This window comes from Saimiri boliviensis, chromosome 10, assembly GCF_048565385.1.
Source record: "Saimiri boliviensis isolate mSaiBol1 chromosome 10, mSaiBol1.pri, whole genome shotgun sequence".
NCBI classification, from domain to species: Eukaryota; Metazoa; Chordata; class Mammalia; order Primates; family Cebidae; genus Saimiri; species Saimiri boliviensis.
In genome coordinates this window covers 3,660,556-3,680,290 of record NC_133458.1, presented here as the reverse complement: position 1 = coordinate 3,680,290, position 19,735 = coordinate 3,660,556, and the positions used below count along the sequence as shown (strand labels likewise).

The 19,735-nt window shown below is 48.9% G+C and overlaps 1 protein-coding gene across 1 annotated transcript in view; it reads right to left on the bottom strand.

The window, feature by feature from the left end:
- Positions 1-19,735, bottom strand: part of CNPY1 (canopy FGF signaling regulator 1) — a 118,759-nt gene that overhangs the window by 75,508 nt on the left and 23,516 nt on the right. Inside the window, exon 2 of the mRNA XM_074378860.1 lies at positions 13,773-13,965. The gene's annotated coding sequence lies outside the window, so the exon portion shown is untranslated. The remainder of the gene's footprint in view (positions 1-13,772; positions 13,966-19,735) is intronic.

Below are 19,735 nucleotides of genomic sequence, written 5' to 3'. Positions count from 1 at the left end.
ACACACACAGAGCTTCACACACAGAGCTGCACACACACACACACAGAGCTGCACACACACAAACACACACACACAGAGCTGCACACACACACAGAGCTTCACACACAGAGCTGCGCACACACACACACAGAGCTGCACACACACAAACACACAGCTTCACACACAGAGCTGCACACACAAACACACACACACACACAGAGCTGCACACACACAAACACACACACACAGAGCTGCACATACACACAGAGCTTCACACACAGAGCTGCACACACATACACACACAGAGCTGCACACACGGAGCTGCACACACACACACACAGAGCTTCACACACAAAGCTGCACACACACACATACAGAGCTGCACAGAGCTGCACACACACACACACACACGCAGAGCTTCACACAGAGCTGTGCACACACAGACCTGCACACACAGCTGCACACACACAGAGCTGCACACACACACACAGAGCCTCACACACAGAGCTGCACACACACACAGCTGCACACACACATACACACACAGAGCCTCACACACAGCTGCACACACACACACACAGCTGCACACACACACATACACACACAGAGCCTCACACACAGCTGCACACACACACACGGAACTTCACACACACAGAGCTGCACACACACACACACACAGAGTTCCACACATACACAGACGGAGCTGCACACACAGAGCTCTGCACACACACAGAGCTACACACACACTGTTGCACACACAAATTCACATTTCCCCTGTTGGTCCCCGCAGCCTGGGCGTGTGGTCATTTCCATTAAATGCATGTCTAGCACTGACATCATGATTGGGGAGCTACCTTTCACCACCAAGCCACTGCACTTGATTACATGTCCTTCCTTGTACAAATGTTATATATACTGGAGTTACCTGACTTTTTTTCTCATTCATGCAATTTTCTATACCCATCTTAAATTCATACCCAGCTTTCTGGGCAGAGCTCGCCCTCCCTCTCAAGGGTAAAGCACCACTTGACGAGCTGAACCAGGCAGCTCCCCGTCAGCTTCCCCATGTCCTGGATTCCATGGCTACCTTCTTGTTTACTCCTCTTTTTAAATGTAACACAATCTCCAGGAGCTTCAAAAAAAAAGGGTGCTTTGAAGATTTCTTTTGAGGTGGGGTGTCACTATATTGCCCAGCCTGGACTCAAACTCCTGGGCTCAAGCGATCCTCCTGCCTCAGCCTCCCGAGTACCTGACGCTACTGGCACGCACCACCACACCCAGTGAAGATACTTTCTGAGACCTTGCAAAATTATAAATATCTTTATTCCACTCTCATACCTGATTGATGCTTTACTGGGTATGGTATTCCAGGTGGGAAGTCATTTTCTTTCTGAATTCCAAAGGCTTTTCATGGAATGTTACCTTCTAGCTTGTGGTGGAAAAGGTGTGGAGCCATGAGAATGCTCCCCCAATGCCTCCACCCCCACTCCTGCTCCTCCACCCACCACCTGCACCTTCACCCTCCCACACGTCTCCTTCTGCCCCCATGCTTCCATCTACACCTCGCATTTCCAGCTGCCAGGAGCACAGCTGGCTCGGAGTCCCAGCTGCACCACTCTGAAATCTGCGGGACCCCTGGGCTGCTGCAGGCCACAGCTCTCCCCCATCCTTCCTCCCGCCTCCATCTCTGCAGTGTCCTCTTTCGAGGCCCCAGAACCGTTCCCGCCCCCTCCAATTCCAGTTCTGCAGCCCTGATGCCCTGTGGGATCCCTGTAAGTCTGTAAGTGCTGTTCTGTCTTCTCATCTGCTTCTCACAGGAACCAGTCGGACCCAAAAGTCCAATGTCATTTTCCTTTGATTGTTTGACCTGCTTTTCCTCTGGAAGCTTTTAGAAGCTTCTCTTCATCATGGGTGTCCTGAAATGTTGTGACAATATGCTTTTGTGTGAGTTTTTACTTCCTATGGGTCTGGGCATTCAAGGTGCCTGTGTTTACTTCCCATGGCTGCTGAAACAAAGCACCCCAGGCTGGGCTTCGTAAAGAACCGAAATGCATTGTCCCCAGCTCTGGGGCTGGGGGCTGGGATCAACATCTGGGGGGATCTTGGAGGTCCCTGGGGAGGATGTGTCCAGGCCTCCTCCTGCCTCCGGGGTGGCCGTCCAGCCATGGCTCTCCCCAGCCGTGCCTGCTTCACATGGTGCTCTCCCCCTGCAACCGTCTGTGTCCAAATACCGCCTTATAAGTACCAACCATATTAGACTGGGGGCCAGCCTGCCCCAGCATGTCCCTATCTAAACTTGACCGATCACATCTGCAAACCCTATTCCCAAATAAGACCACCCTGGGGCTAGGATTTCGGCGTATGAATGTGGAGCCAGGGACACAATGGAGCACATACCAGGGTCCTTTCCATTTGGAAACTCGGGTCCTTCCACCCGCCGTGTTCCCCAGCCTCACTTTTGGGAACTCCCACTTGTTGGAAGTTGAGCTGCTACAGTGAGCTTCTGATTTTCTCATCTTTTTCATGTATTTTTAAATGTTTTGTCTTTTTTTTTCCTGGGAAATACCTTTTTGTGGTTGTTTTTAGAGGTGAGGGTCTCAAACTCCTGGACTCAAGCGATCCTCCCACCTCGGCCTCCCGAGTAGCTGGGATCACACCAGGGCACTCACCGCCACGCTATTGGGGAAATGTCTCTCGCATTTTTGGAGCTACTGAAACGTTAACACTCTGCCATCATGTGCCGTCACTGACAGGCCACCCCATTCTTATTTCGGGAATCACCCCTCTCTCACCTCCTCGGGGGTACAGACTTCAGGCATCCGCTGCTCCTTGTCAGTTTCATTGTTGTGGCCCCTGCTGAGGCTGTTTTGCTTTATTTATATGGTTTTTGTTTTTTGGGTTTTTTTGAGATAAGAGTCTCACTCTGTCACCCAGGCTGGAGTACAATGTCGCAATCTCTGCTTACTATAACTTCCTCTTCCTGGGTTCAGGCAATTTCCTGTCTCAGCCTCCTGAGTAGCTGAAATTACAGGCCTGCACCCACACCCCTAGCTAATTTTTTTGTATTTTTAGTAGAGACGGGGTTTCACCATGTTGGTCAGGCTGGTCTTGAACTCCTGACCTCGTGATCCACGCACCTCAGCCTCCCGAAGTGCTGGGATTACAGGCATGAGCTACCCGAGCCGTCTGTATATGTTTTATCTATTCCTGTCTCTATGTGGTCACATCTGTTTTCGTGTGTGTTCATATCTGTTCCTGTCCGTGTGTGTTTTATATACTCCTGTCTGTATGTTTTATATGTGTTTCCTCACTTAGGAAGGTCGCTCTTTTGGGTCCACATGCTGAGCAGGTGGAGCAGAGCCCAGGGGCTGTAGCATCCAACCAGCGGCCAGTGCTGCAGGAGCCATGCTGGACCTCAGAATGGAAGCAGAGCCAAGCTGCAGCGTGCCATGGCTCACCACCGGCCATCAACCTCAGCAGCCCCTTGGGATCCAGCGACTAGCCACTGGGTCAGGAGGCTCCAAAATAAGGGGGAACATGGCAGAAGCAGTTTAGGGGACTGGGGAAAGACAGGGCTGGGAAGCTTCACTGTTGTTGCCACACAGAGAGGTGAGCAGATGTGGCTCGCGCCCAGGACCTGAGGATGGGGACAGGGACGCAGGGGGTGTGGGAGAGGGAGGGCTGTGGGAAAGTCACCACTCCACCTGGAGCGGGCTCTCATGAGTGCAGAGACACAGAGGCCAGAGAAGCCATCGGCAGTGGTGGAGCCTGGATGTCCAAACGGACAACACCAGACCAGCTGTGAACACAGAGCCGGGAGACACAAGCTGCAGCCACCAGCCTGGGAGCTGGCCCGCTGTCTATAAGCCAGAGGTACAGGAAGTGAGGCCACTGTCTCTACAACAAGCAGCCTGGGAGCTGGCCCACTGCCTACAAGCCAGAGGTACAGGAAGTGAGGCCATGTCTCTACAGCAACTAGCCCGGGAGCCGGCCTGCTATCTACAAGCCAGGCTTGTGAGAAGTGAGGCCACTGTCTCCACGGCAACCAGCCCCCTAATTACAGGCGGGTTCCTGGGCTCATTGGAGAAGTGCGGGAAGTGAAGCCACCATCTCTAGCAGCGGTTCAGGAAGCCAAACCACGACCCTGGTCACCACTGGCCCCACATGGCCCAGGCTTGGTCTGTTACTGCCACTTCCCTAACTGCTGTCCCCACTTGCAACTCAGGACCAAGCAGAGAAAGCCAAATGTGCCTCCACCAATCTCCCGGTGAGGCAGTGTGGGAAGTACAAAAGTTCCTTTTTAAAGTTTCCTTGCTTGTTAAAGAATAAGTGTGCTGGCCAGGCGCAGTGGCTCACACCTGTAATCCCAGCACTTTGGGAGGCTGAGGCAGGTGGATCATGAGGTCAGGAGCTCAAGACCAGCCTGACCAACATGGTGAAACCCTGTTTCTACTAAAAATACAAAAATGAGCTGGGCATGGTGGCGTGTGCCTGTAATCCCAGCTACTCAGGAGGCTGAGGCAGGAGAATCGCTTGAACCTGGGAGGCAGAGGTTGCAGTGAGCCGAGATCGCGCCATTGCACTCCAGCCTGGGTGACAGAGTGAGCCTCCTTCTCAAAAAAAAAAAAGAATAAGTGTGCCAATAACTTTGTGAAGCCCTATCCTATGTAGCTGTGAGACACGCCATGCTTACAGGCACGTAGTACATTCTATGTCCTTGTACTTTAACCAAGATATCTGTGCTGGATGTGCTCACAAGCATGTCTGAGCTGTCCATTGCTTTCACCTGTTTAAAAACGTTTTAAGTCGTTAGCCAATCGGATTGTAGTTTAGATTGTGAGGTCTGGCTCCAGCCAACGGAGATCAGACACAGCAGTAAGGACGACCCCAAATGCCTAAGAAGTAAATTTGTGTGTTTTCCTTTGTTCATTGTACTCTCGTGGCACAATGGCTAGAGAGAGTGCCCTGCCTGCAGTCCAGGAAGTAAAAATTGCATTGCTGAAAGATCCTTTGTCTCAGTGCTAATTTTTCTTTATGGCACTGAGCATCTATTTCCAACAAATTCTATTTCCGACATCTATTTTCAAAAGACAGGATGCACCCCCTTGACCCCTTCACGGGCGGGAACTGGAGTGGCTGGTTTCGCTCAGCCTGCTCCTGGCCACTCCTTGCAGCAGGAAGCGGGCAAGTGAGTGAGAGCGGCAGGAACCGGAGCAAACAAACGCTGGAACCTGCCAGTGGCTCCTGCCCGGCGGGAGCAGGCTCCATGAGCCCCGCAGCAGCATCCAAGCGTGTTACAACGATGCTCTTTCAGCTCCGCCGTCCAGAGGCAGCCAAGTGCCAACCAGTGCAGTGGAGGTTCAGGGTGGCAGCCCGTGCCCTCTGGGCACCTACCTGGGTTCTTGTCCAGTGTCCAGGAAGAATCAGGTCACGTGAGCTGTTTGAAAGGTGATGAATGCAGAAGACTTTACTAAGTGGTGGGTGGCTCTCAGCAGAAAGGGAAGCTGGAGAAAGGACGGGAAGGTGATCTCTCCCAGAGCCCCGGGCCTCTCCGAAGCCACGCCGGCTGAAGTCAGCCATATCCATCCCAGTCTCCAATGCTCAGCTGCTTGTGCTGCTCTCCCAGCTGAAGTCTTTTACGGGCAGAGGATGGGGGCGGGGCAGGCCAAAAAGGCAACGTTCAGGTGGAAAAACGGGTCAGCTGTTTTACTGAGGGCTGAGGTTCCAGGCTTAAGGGTGGGGGTTAGCCAGGAGCCCAGCCTTCTGTATCAAGGGCCGTGCTGCTTCTGAGCCACCTCCAGGTTCCCACGCCAGCACCTCCAGCCAGGGCAACAGCCTGGTGCTCAGGCGGGAACCTCCTTTTCTCACCATGCGGCCCGCCCATCCCCTACCCACCTTGGGGTCTCTGCCAAGCACAGGCGAGGGAGTGGCCCCGTTGCTGGAGAAGCTGTGGGAAAACAGCCTCTGCTCACTGTCCCTTCCCTGGTCTCCAGCTGTTCCCACAGCAGTGAAGCAGGGATTCGATGCCAGGCCTCTGGTCCTTTATCCGAGCTCTCAACAGCCACACTGCCCAGAAGGAAAATATGGATAGTTTTTGACAAATCGTGGCTGCTGTTTGCCAGTGACTGGGCCTCTGAGGGCTGCTGGGGGGTCCCCAGCAGTTCTAGTGACATTCCTTCTGTGACATGTATTCTAAGGCCAGGTAAACAATGGACCACGAGACTTCGAGAATGGTTTTTTCTAACTGGGCACTGGCTGGCTGCATGAACCCACAGGCATCTGTCTCTACTTTGGGGTCACACCTCTTGCTGTCACAGATTCTACTTCACAATTCTTCTCTAAAATGAGCCCCACTCCCCTATCTCTGCACAGTCTGGGTGGCCACCAGGTTCCCTCACGGAGGCGGAGATGTCTCAAGAGTGTTTCTGTATTCGAGCTGGGCGTGCCCACGCATGAACGCATGTAAATTTCCTTGAGCTGCTGTGCCGAGTTTGAATATTTGTTCAGTCACTATGCAGAGTGACAATTGAAAACACAACCGACTCAACCAAGTCAGATGGGTGCAGAGACCCTTCGCATCATTTTAATAGTAAAATTCCCCTGGGTTTACAGTGTGGTCCATTGAAAAAAAGGTTTAAAGAAATAATGCTACTTACAATCCTAAACCCAAACTTCTCCCAAAAGCAAATATTTTAGGAGATGAACCTCAGAGAAAAAAAAGTACAAAACCCGAGCCTCTAACAAGGTGGAGTGTTAGATCTGCAGGACACAGATGATTGTGATTTTCAGGAGAAAGTTCCCATCCGAGGGACCTGGCAGTTCTCTGCTGCCAGCCTGCAAGGCCAAAACATGGGAAGGAGGGCACACGATGACCGACTTTGATCGCGACCAATCACTGGCCTCCGGGAATGACCTTTTCTAGCTCAGTGGCCTGGCTGCTGCCCTCCCAAGAATGTGGAGTGCTTTTCTCCTGCTCATTCAGAATTCCATCCCACCCATGCCTTCCTCTCTGCGAGCCTGAGTTTTCCAAACTGATAGCTCCATTCTCTGCCACACTACAGGCCACGCTGCAAGAGAAGCTACCAACCCCATGCTGGCACTAGGGTTTGTTAAGAGCGACATCACTGGTTCTCAAGTGAGGCTCGAGGAATGGGGGACTGGATTCAATATTGGAGACTTTGCAAAACCCAGAAGCTTGGGTCTCTGGTCCCTCACCAAGGGAGGGCAGGCAAGGCAATCTCAAGTCAAAAACTCTTCAAAAATACCCAGCCTCATTTTCTGTCAGGAACTGTGGACAGACCTGCTGGCTCTTTCTCTGCTGTCAAATTACGTGGGTGCCCTGGATAAAATGTCTCCTTGAGACACATCCAAATCCATGACATCAGGTTAAAATTAACATCTGGAACTGCTGACTAGGAAAGCAAGTCTCACAGCTCTGGAGAAGAGGGAGCAGGGCTGGGGGCCGGCAGGCTTGCCCGCTGGAGGGCGGCCCTGTCTGCATCGGCTCCTGGCTCCCTTCACCATAGCCAAGCCCCATCCGATACCTTAGAAGTCTCTCTGCCCTTCCACGCCCTGTGACCTTGTCGCAGGAGAACTGACGAGGCCGGAAAGGGCAGAGGTGTTTGTCGTACCTCTGTCCCGTGTCCCCACAAAAAGCATCAAATCACAGGACATTTCATAATCTGACTTAGTGTAACACCACTCACTCTGTCACCCAGGCTGGAGTGCAGCGGTACCATCTCAGCTCACTGCAGCCTCTGCCTCCCGGGTTCAAGTAATTCTCCTGCCTCAGCCTCCCAAGTAGCTGGGATTACAGGTGCCCGCCACTGCTCCTGACTAATTTTTGTATTTTTTAGTAGAGACGGGGTTTCACCATGTTGGCCAGGCTGGTCTTGAACTCCTGACCTCAAGTGATCCATCACCTGCCTCACCCCCCCGCAGAGTGCTGGGATGACAGGTGTGGGCCACCACCCTAATCTTCCACTATGCAAGTGGGTTCTCTGCCTGGCCGGTGCCACGTTGCCTGCCTCCTTGCCGTACAAGTGGTAACAAAGGAAAGGGAAGATGGAGCCTCCGGGCTGCCCACGCGTGGCCCTCAGGTGGCCCTTTCCTGTCGTTGCGGCTGCCGGCATTCACCTGTGCAAGCTTCCAGCTTGATGACCTATGCTGGCAGCTCGGTTTTTCAGGCTGCTCTTTGTTTGTTAGAAAAGAAATGACTTAGGCCGGGCGCGGTGGCTCAAGCCTGTAATCCCAGCACTTTGGGAGGCCGAGGCGGGTGGATCACGAGGTCAAGAGATCGAGACCATCCTGGTCAACATGGTGAAACCCCGTCTCTACTAAAATACAAAAAAAATTAGCTGGGCATGGTGGCGCGTGCCTGTAATCCCAGCTACTCAGGAGGCTGAGGCAGGAGAATTGCCTGAACCCAGGAGGCGGAGGTTGCGGTGAGCCGAGATCGCGCCATTGCACTCCAGCCTGGGTAACAAGAGCGAAACTCCGTCTCAAAAAAAAAAAAAAAAGAAAGAAAATAAATGACTTGGGGGCTGCTGCTTGTTACAAAGGAAAAGCTTCCCAAGGACTCCAGGACCCTCACTACCTGCCTAAAATACTTTCTTTCTAGCTCCTGTATCAACACCCCCTGCCCGCCCTCCCTTTTACCTGGTCCCTGTGCTGTTCCACCCTGGCCACTCATGATGGCACCAATTTCCTTGATTGCAGAGATGCCTGGGAGCCCCAGGGCAACCTGTGCCTGGACCCCAAAAAGCACAGAACTTAGGAGGAGAAATGAGAGAGATGCTCACTTATTAGAAATAAATTGCATACATCAAAACAATGGTACAGGAGGGTAGAGAAAGAAGATGAAATCAAGAATTCAGGTTTTAGATTTTAAATCTCCAGTTTTCTGATTCTAAAACATCTGGTTTTACAACTGAGGAACATGGGGAAATGCCTGGTTTCTCTCCAGGGAATCCCACATCCAGCTATTTTATTTGTTTCAAAGCGTTTTCATCAGATTTTAAGACGGTTTACTGCCTGCAGATGAGAGGAATGCTTGTCAGAGTGATTTTTCATAGTTCTGCTCTTTCATCCAACCAGATCAACACACTAAGCAGGTGTTTAGGCAAATGGCTGCGTTTTGTACCTGCGGGAGCTTCAAAAGCAACAGAGATGCAAAACTGTTCTAAAATCATCCAGACACATTTTGCATCTAAAAATATGTGCATATTCATTTACCTTCAGATCCCTAAAATGATGCCTTCTGAAGTTGCCAGTTTTCCTTTCTGTTTGCGGCGTGGAGGCCTCATCTCTGGAAGGTGGGGAATGTTCTTTTTGCTGTCCAAAGCAGGCAGGATTCCGGAGACTTACTCATCAGCCAAAAATACTCCTCAACTGCAAATCTCTTAAAGGCCACCTGGATCACCTTAGTCCCCCAAGCCTCACCCAGCCGGACATATCACACAACCATCTACCAACAGGGTGTCCAGCTTTGGGGCTTCTTCCAAACCACCGCAGCAAGCTCACAAATGCCCCTCAGCACTGAGCAGCTGGAGGGTGTCTGTGCTGAACACCCTGTGTCTCAGTGTCCCGTCCTGGCTGCTGGTGGTCAGGCCCTATGAGAAGGGCTCCTCACACACTAAAAAACACGTAAGCATGGCAATGTGAGGTGGAGAGTGACAGCCCAGGCCTACGCTGAGGTGTGGTTCCCAAAGCTCATTTTGATTTTGTTTGGTTTTCTTTCCCAATACCCATTTGATGGACTGAGAGCTCCTAATGAGAATACAAACTTAGACCAAATAAACATTAAGTTGAGAGCTTGGATCTACACGCAGGCATATCTTTCTAAACTGTGAATCATTGACTGGGTCTCAGACTGGCCTTGCCACGTGCACCGAATTTTTGAAATGGCCTAAATGGGTCTGTTCTGCTCCCAGAGATCAGCCCTCTTGCTCTCCCAGCAGGAAATTGATTGTGAAAGAAAATTTTCTGACTAGAAAGGAAAAGAAAAATGCGCATCTTTCATCAAATACTAAAGGGTATTTGACGAGTCATATTTCAGTTTGAAACTGATTTGCAAACGCATCTCCCTTTACTCTCACTATTTAACCCATGCAAACTTTGCACGTAAGAATAAGAAAGATTAATAAGATCTTGCACTTCAAAGTAGTTTTAAGATACTGCTATTCCTGTACCCCTGAAATGGATGATTTTCTGAAGAACGTGTTAACCCAATTATTCTGAGTGAACAAAAGAACTATTTGAAAGACATATGAAGCATATTTTCCCAAACAGAAAAATTCGTTTGTAATGCAATTAACCAAGTGCTACTTTTAAATTATTCACCTTACGAATTCGAGTTTCGAAAATCCTATTTTTCTAAAGCAGAATATATCTACCCAGCCCGGTCTGAATTTCCGGCCCCACCTCTGATTTCCTTTTGAACAGATGACACAAAGAAAGCGTGCAGCCTTCAACGGGATGACTTCCCTGAGGAGTTCCAGCTACTCAAGCATTCCCTAAACGCCTCGACCAACTCTGCTGTTTAAGGATCCTTTACATGACGTCAACAAGATCTCCAGCTCCTCCTTGTAATCCTCACCGTCTCCATGCCCATCAAAGTTCTTGCAGAAGCAGTATGGGAGCATCCAACTGTAAATTTGGATGGTTTTTGAAGCATTAGTTCCATTTTGAATCAATCAACAGGTCATATTTAACAATACGTGCTCATACATTGCATTGCATATTATCCAGAAATATAGAACCCCTTAAACCCTCATTGCATCGTTTCAGCCCCACGTTCTAAAACTGGTCCTTTCTCAGGAGCCGTTCGCACGCAGTGCCCAGGACGGCCAGCAGATGGCAGCACCGAGGCTCACGAAGAGCAGAAACCAAGCCGGAGCTCGAGGGGCGTTCGAAGCCTACCGTGATAGCGTCAGGACACGTGAGAAAGGCAAATTATGTTCTCTCGCCGTTATTTTCCTTCTAAACACATTTGACAACCCACCTTTTATTAACACGTTTGCGTCCTCTGAGACAATGCTTTTGCCCAGCACCACGCGCCTGCTGCGCAAAGCCTCAATCAGGGATTAAGAAGGCTGAGATCCTATGTAAAGAATATTTATGTCTTAATTGTCTTGAAAGCTTGGCATGGTAATTGAAGAATTCAAAGGTCAAAAAATCTACTTCGTCTCTCCTATTTTTCAGAAAATCAAGAAGCCAACAACACCAAGATTGATAGAAATACATTTTCCTTGTCTCTCCTGCACATTATACTAAGTGGTAATGTCGAGCTGACAGGACTTTGTGATGTTTTATATCTGAAGGTGAATTCGCCTGAGTATGCCCCCTACGGAGACGCTCACTTATACTTAAAGGAAAAGCAGAAAAATCGCAAAAGAAGCCGTCACAAAGGATAGTCGACACTGGAAAAAATGTTTAACCTCAGTAGCAATCAAGTCCAAAAAAAAAAAAACCCCACTGAGATGTCACACTTTACAATCAAATTATTGCACACCAAAATGTATTAATAATGAATCCCACATGAGAGAAAATAAATTGATCCAAACTTTCTGAGGGAAAATGGAGCCAGAGACCCAGACGCTTTAAAAATGTTCGTAGTCTTTGGCTTATTAGCAACACTCTTGGGACAGTAACCAAAGAAAAAAAATCTAAAATCCAAAATACAGAGTCAAGATTATTCACTCCAACAGTACATGTAACAGTAAAACACAGAACACATTCTAAATATTGCAAAAGAATAGTAACTAAATTATATTTATATGACTGTATATATTTAGTCAATAAAATAATGCCCATACACACTTTCAGAGCTAAGCATCTGAGAGGATAAAGGTAAGCTCTCTCTAAATAGTAGGATTAATGATATTGTCATGCTATTATTTTGCTTATCTATGTTTTTAAGTTTTATGCAACAAACTTGTTTTAGGAGCAATAAAACCATTAAAAGAGACTTCAATTTACTGGCAGTACAGTATGGTCTGAACTATGTGAAAGCACACACTGCACATAAAAGAGGGAGATAAGGCCGGGCGGGGTGGCTCACGCCTGTAATCCCAGCACTTTGGGAGGTCCAGCGGGTGAATCACGAGGTTAGGAGTTTGAGACCAGCCTGGCCAATATGATGAAACCCTGTCTTTCCTGAAAAAACAAAAATTAGCCAGCTGTGGTGGCACATTCCTATAATCCCAGCTACTCGGGAGGCTGAGGCAGAAGAACCGCTTGAACCCGGGAGGTTGCAGTGAGCTGAGATCATGTCACTGCACCCAGCCTGGGTGACAGCGTGAGACTCCATCTCAAAAAAAAAAAAAAAAAAAAAAAGAAAAGAAAGAAAAAGAGGGAGATAAATTGTAATTGGTTCTCACTTATGGTTGAGCTGTGGGTACTTTTACTGCTTTCTCCATTTTATGCTTTCTACAACGAGCCTGCACGACATTTTATATCAGAAAATAATTTTAATGAAAATATGAGCTGTGACCCATACTAAAAATTAACTCAAAATGATCATACTTAAATGTAAAATCTAAAATCATAAAACTTCTAGAAGAAAACATAGAGGAAAGTCTTATCAACCTTGGGTTAGACAAGTATTACTCAGGACACTAAAAATATAACCCCCCCCCACCCCCCGCACACACACAAATTGAAAAACTGGGCTTCATCGGAATTTAAAACTTCTGCTTTTTGAAAGACACTTAGGAATATGAATGGACGAGCAGAGACTGGAAGAAAATCGTTTGCAAAGCACATATCCGATAAGGACTTGTATTCACTTTATAAAAAGAATTATCAAAACTGGATCATAAGAAAACCCAGTTTAAGATATGAGCAGAAGGTGCGAACAGACATGTCACCAAAGAGGGTGTATGGAGGGCAAACTCGCTCATGGAAGTCCTCATTCGGGAAAAGCAAATTGAACCATAATGGAAAACTGCAAGCCATCTATTAAAAGGGCTTGTTTATTTATTTCCTTATTGGAGGCCGGAGTGCAATGGCGCGATCTCGGCTCACTGCAACCTCCGCCTCCTGGGTTCAAGCGATTCTCCTGCCTCGGCCTCTCGAGTAGCTGGGGCTACAGATGCGCCCCGCTACGCCCCGCTAATTTTTTGTTTTAGTAGAGACGGGGTTTCACTGTGTTGCCCAGGCTAGTCTCGAACTCCTGAGCTCAGGCAATCCGCCCACCTCGGCCTCCCAAAGTGCTGGGATTACAGGCGTGAGCCACCGCCCCTGGCCTAATTTTTTTTTTTTTTTTTTTTTTTTAAACCTGCCAAAACCAACCACTGACGGATCTAGAGCACCTTCTGCCGCATTCTGCTGGTGTGAGCGCAAAACGGCGCAGGCACTTTGGAAAGCCTCTGGCCTCGCTTTACAGGTAAACAAGCTTCTCTTATTACCCACAGATTCCACTGCTCAGTATTTACCAAAGAAACATGAAAACCTCGGTCCACACAAAACCCATACACAAAGGTTTACAGCACTGACGTATTTATCTACGGAGGGCCGGAGTCTCCCTCTGTCGCCCAGGCTGGAGCGCAGTGGCCATCCCGGCTCACCGCGAACTCCGCCTCCCGGGCGCACACGATTCTCGTGCGTAAGGCGGGGCTGTTGCCTGAATCTAGCTGTGGCTTTTTGGAAACAAGGCCAATTAGGTCACTAATTAATTCATGCAGTAGCCCAAGCGGCGGTTCCAGTCAATCAGATTTAAAACTTACTTTTAACAAATACCTGCGCTGCATTAATTTTCATTTCAGCCCCCCATATGGAGAAGAAAGGCGTACCTTTATCTTGCCATTTGAGGATCTTTTTAATGCGTTGTTGCTGCCCTAAGGAAGAAAAGGAATTCTCCTTTATCCCCAGTGTCCCGGGAAGGAAGGGGAAGTAGAATGACAGCAATATTGGAAACTTCCATCCGAAGTGACTTGGTACCAGCAGCGGCCCGTCCTGTGCACAGATGACAGAATGTACAGAGCTCTGTGGAAAGAACGAAAGGAGTTGCGTTTTTAAAATGCTGCTCAGTGGTGCATCCTCAGAAAGCCTCTGCTTCCCGCAGCTCAGGGCTTTCCTTTTCATTATGCCCAGTAACGAGGAGCTGAAGTACCAATCGCCCTCCCCACAGACTCCCCAGCAACTCTTGCACGGTCGCTTTCTTTTCCTTCAAACGGTGGCATACAAGGACTTTTACACTTTGGTGACACGGAACACGCACGCTATACACATAGGAAACGACGTTTTCATGAGGAAACACGTGAGCTAGGTGCAGTCTCTTCTGGTCGTTTTCATTCTGTTCTGTACTACATGCCATGTTTCATTTTGTAAAATGCTGGTCGGGACCCGCTAAAAAGACTCGATCCCTCACTCAGGAGTAGAGTGACCCATGATGTGAGAAGCACAGCTCCACTGAGCCTGGACGCACAGCCCTTCAGAGCCTCCTTAGTGGCTGTGGCTTGCTGAGGCCACTGGCTTTCCTGACAGACCTGCTACTTCGCCTCCTTCTGTTCACGGCCTTCAATGTGATTCAAACTGCTGTTTTGTTTTTGTTTTTGTTTTCAAACTGCTGTTTTTTTAAAACAAAAATAATCTGGCCAGGCGCGGGGGCTCACGCCTGTGATCCCAGCGCTTTGGGAGGCCTAGGCAGGGGGATCGCCTGAAGTGAGAAGTCGGAGAGCAGCCTGGCCAGCATGGTGAAACCCTATCTCTACTAAAAATACAAAAAATTAGCCTGGCATTGTGCTGGGCGCCTGTAATCCCAGATACTTGGGAGGCTGAGGCAGGAGAATCGCTTGAACCCAGGAGGCAGAGGTTGCAGTGAGCCAAGATCGTGCCATTGCCTGGGCAACAAGAGTGAAACTCCATCTCAAAAAAAAAAAAAACAAAAAAAAAAACTTATTTTTCTCATCATTAGATAAAAACAAAAATCTGCAACTAGGTCAAATCAAATCAAGTAGGAATTCATCAAGGAGATAGGTTTTGTAAGTTTCCATTGACTGCATAGAGCGGGTCTGAGTCCCCCTGCCCTTGCTCTCTTCTGTCCGGGAAGCTGCAGGCAAGGCTGCGGGTGGCTTGAGTCTCCTGGCCCCTGGGAGAGTTGGGCCCCATGGATCAAGTCTGGAAGCAGCACTGAAGGATGCCTGAGCTGGTGCTCCACGCTTGGGAACCCTCAGGAACTCCTCGGACTCAATTCCCAGGCAGTGGTGATTTCAAAATTCTCCAAGTTGAGACTTTCATTGACCAGGAGAGTTATCTGCTTGCTGCCTCCTAGCACTTTCTGCTTCCCCATGGAGGGACATGCATGTCCTCCTCCCCTTCAGTCTTCAGAGACTACATCTGGTGATCTGGATGTTTTTTGAGGGGCACCTTTTAAATCGTGGGTGAAAATTTCAGTAGCCATCTCCCTTCCAGCTTCCTTTGAAGACATTATCTCTCAGTTTGTTTCTTTGCATTCAAGTCAGGCACGTGGCCTGCAGCCTCGGCCTGTTAACAGCGTGGAACTGTGGCGATGGTGTCCAGGGCAGACTGAGAGGGAGGGATGCCTGCCAATGCCTCGGGACCGACTGCATCTCTCGTTCTGTGGCAGACCTTCCCAGATCATGGGAGACACTCGCTCCACTGTTTGGAGCACCCCTAGATAAACGGGAACTCCAGCCATGAAATTATCCTCTATAGCTTTCCAGTTCCCAGAAGCTGTGTGCTCCAAATGTGAGCTGAGCTGACAGCAGCATCACCACGCATGCCATCACGCGCCCAGGAGGGGAGATGTGGGAAGGCCCTGCGTGCACAATAACACAGGACACCAGAGAAACATAAGGGACATCCAACAGGAATCCACCGCAGTCCCAGCTCCTGGTGATGGCTCCACAGTTCAGGAAAAGAAAATACTACCACAGTTTTTCAAAACGCAAAACAGTGTCACCAAATAAATGAATCGGGTGGAATTCCTACTTTGCTTGTGGGAGCCAAAACCTTCCTCTGTGTATACTTGGTCTTCACTCAGAAACACCAGCCAAAGGCAGCTGATCCCTGGGGAGTACCCTGGCTTCTCGGCCTGCCCACTCAAGGTCACCCTGACTCCTCTAGGAGCCCCTCCACCCACTCCAGGATCATGCTCCAGTGCAAATACTGCAAGGCGCAGGGGAGAGCATTTACACGCCAGGGCTCCCATGGAGGGCCAGCGTGTGAATGTTTTGTTGGACTGAGCTATATGGGGCTACTTTGGACCTACAAAAGGAAAAATTAACTTCTTACATTTTTCGGTAGCCTGAATAGTAGGTCCCCGCCTCTGCCCAAGATGTTCGCGTCCTAATCCCCGAACTTGTGAATATGTCACCTTACATGGCAGAAGGAACTTTGCAATGTGACTAAACGAAGGCTGTTGGCATGGGCAGGTCATCCCAGATGATCTTGGGGGTCCCTTTAGGTGGAGAGGCAGGAGTCAGTACTGGGAGCTGTGAGGGTGGAGTGAGAGGGTGGAGGGCTGCAAGGAGGGGTTCAGGCCTCGGGAGCACAGGGGCCTCCAGGAGAAGCACGGCCCGCCAACGCCGTCACGGCAGACTTCCGGGCTCCAGGGCTGTAAGGGAAGGAGCCTGTGTCGCATGAGCCACTGCGCTGCGGGGAAGGGGCCTGTGTCGCGTGAGCCACTGCGCTGCGGGGAAGGGGCCTGTGTCGCGTGAGTCACTGCGCTGTCGTGATTTGTTACTGCAGTGGCGGGCAACTCAGAGGCGTGCACTAGATTCATCGCCAAAAAGAGGCTCAATTTTTCCCCCTTCTCTTGGACCCATGCCCGTTCCCCATCTCTTAAATGTGGGTGGCGCTTGGGACTGGTGGACGGGACAGCAAGCCAGTTCTGACTGAGGCCTCTGGAGGCCTGGGAGCCTCAAATCACCCCATGGCACCCACCTCTGCTACTGGAGAAAGACAGCCTAGGCATGGCAGCTCAGGCCACGTGGACCAGCCGGCTGTCTGATCTTTTTCCTTTCCTCCATATCAGACTTTGGAAGTTAAGGCTCAAATTTATACTTACCAATGGCTCTCTGGTAAATATTCCTAAAAGTAAGGGTGCAATCAAAATAAGCAGTCACATTGAGTAAGGGAAGGAACATTGCTATTTTCTAGAAGCTTTCAAAAGGCCAAGTGCTTTCACTTAAGAATCCCGCTTAATAATCCACAAGAGAACTCTGATTTCCATTTCAGAAGTTAGAATAAAAATTTGTGAGGCTGGGCACAGTGGCTCACGCCTATAAATCCCAGCACTTTGGAAGGCCGAGGCAGGTGGATCAACTGAGGTCAGGCGTTCAAGGCCAGTCTGGCCAACATGGAGAAACCCTGTCTCTACTAAAAATACAAAAAAATTAGCCGGGTGTGGTGGCACATGCCTGTAGTCCCAGCTACTCAGGAGGCTGAGGCAGGAGAATCACTTGAACCCAGGAGGCAGAGGCTGCAGTGAGCTGAGATCGTGCCACTGCACTCCAGCTTGCGGGGGCAACAAGAGCAAAAATCTGTCTCAAGAAAACGCTTGTGAGAATGAATGGAAACAATACTATAAATCTGCTTTAAAGAAAACAGTGCGGTGTTGCAGTGTCGATGTAGGAATAGACAAACTGAACAGAGGAATTGAATAGAGGGTCCTGAAATGAGCAAACCACATGTGGAAACTCAGTGTCTGGCAGCAGCACCATCTTACAGCACTGGAGTAGGGACGAGTGTTTCAATCAGTTGAATGAGACAACTGGTGGCCTTTGGGAAAAAGATAAAATTAGATTCATATGTCACATCAAACATAAAGATAAACTCTCAGTGGATCAGGGATCTAAATATTTTTAAAACAAAATAATAAAAGTACTTGAAGAAAATATGGTTAAATTCATATTCAACCTCCATGGTGAGTCTTTCTAACTATAACCTGAAATCCAGAGGCAATTAAAAAAGAATAATACATTTACCACATAAAATAAAATAAAGCTGTTTGGCAAAGTATCATAAAGGAAACAAAAAAGCCTAACAAATTGGTAGAAAATATTTGTAACACAATTCATGGATGAAGGACTCATGGCTCCAACCTATGAAGACGTCTTTAAAATGGAAAGAAAACAACCAAAAAACAAAAGAAAAATTTTAGAAAATGTATGAACATATAATTCACAAAAGAGGTGTCAAAATGATCCTCATCATATAAAAAATGTTCTACCTCAGACTGGGCATGGTGGCTCATGCCGGTAATCCCAGCACTTTGGGAGCCCAAGGCAGGCAGATCACGAGGTCAGGAGTTTGAGACTAGCCTGGCCAACATGGCAAAACCCCTTCTCTACTAGAAATATAAAAATTACCTGGGCATGGTGGCATGTGCCTGTAGTCTAAGCTATTCGGGACGCTGAGGCAGGAGAATTGCTTGAACCCCGGAGGCAGAGGTTGCAGTGAGCCAAGATTGCAACACTGCACTCCAGCTTAGCAACAGAGCAAGACTTCGTCTTTAAAAAAAGAAAAAACCGGCCGGGCGCGGTGGCTCAAGCCTGTAATCCCAGCACTTTGGGAGGCCGAGGCGGGCGGATCACGAGGTCGAGAGAAACCCCATCTCTACTAAAAATACAAAAAAAAATTAGCTGGGCATGGTGGCACGTGCCTGTAATCCCAGCTACTCCGGAGGCTGAGACAGGAGAATTGCCTGAACCCAGGAGGCGGAGGTTGCGGTGAGCCAAGATCGCGCCATTGCACTCCAGCCTGGGTAACAAGAGCGAAACTCCGTCTCAAAAAAAAAAAAAAAAAAAAAGAAAAAAAAGTTCTGCCTTACTCACCACTAGAAATAATGCAATCTGAAACCACATGGAGATACCATTTCTTGCCTATCAGCGAAAATCAGTATGAAAACACCTTCTTCCTCTTCCTCTTCCTCTTCTTTTCTTTTCTTTCTTCTTTCTTCTTCTTTTTTCTTTTCTCACCCAGGCTGGAGTGCAATGGTGCAGTCTTGGCTCATTGAAACCTCTGCCTCCCGGTTCAAGCAATTCTCCTGCCTCAGCCTCCCTAGTAGCTGGTATTACAGGTGCACACCACCACGCCCAGTTAAATTTTGTATTTTTTTGTAGAGACGGGGTTTCTCCGTGTTGGCCAGGCTGGTCTTGAACTCCTGACCTCAAGTGATCTGCCCTCCTTGGCCTCCCAAAGTGCTGGGATTACAAGTGTGAGCCACCACGCCTGGCCAGCAATGCCTCCTTCTGATGAGGGCATGGGGAATAAGTAACTCTCACACTGCTGATGGGAGTGAAAGCCGGCACGACTCTGGGGAGCAATTCACAACATCTAACAAAATGACAACTGCAGTCATGTTCAGTCACCTGCCCCTAGGAGTCCACTCTAAAAACATACCTCCGACAGCGTGGACCTACATACACACAAGATGACTCACTGTGGCGCTGTTTGCCCTCGGAATCTTGTGGAAGTAATCGAAATGCCCACGTGTAGGACAGGAGTTGAGTAAACTATGACGTCGCTGCAGGATGGGGTCGCCTTCACGTAAGAAGGAGAAGAAAACATAGTGTGCTCTCTGTTCATCTGCTCTTTAGTTCCGACTTTTGGAACCAAGCTAACCATTCAAGATAAATGACATAAATACATAAGTGGGAAGGACCCACATGGAATACAAATAGGAACTAACTGACCCAGCTGTATTAGAAATAGATGACATAGGGGAATCACTAGGTCAGGAGTTCGAGACCAGCCTGGCCAACATAGTGAAACCCTGTCTCTACAAAAA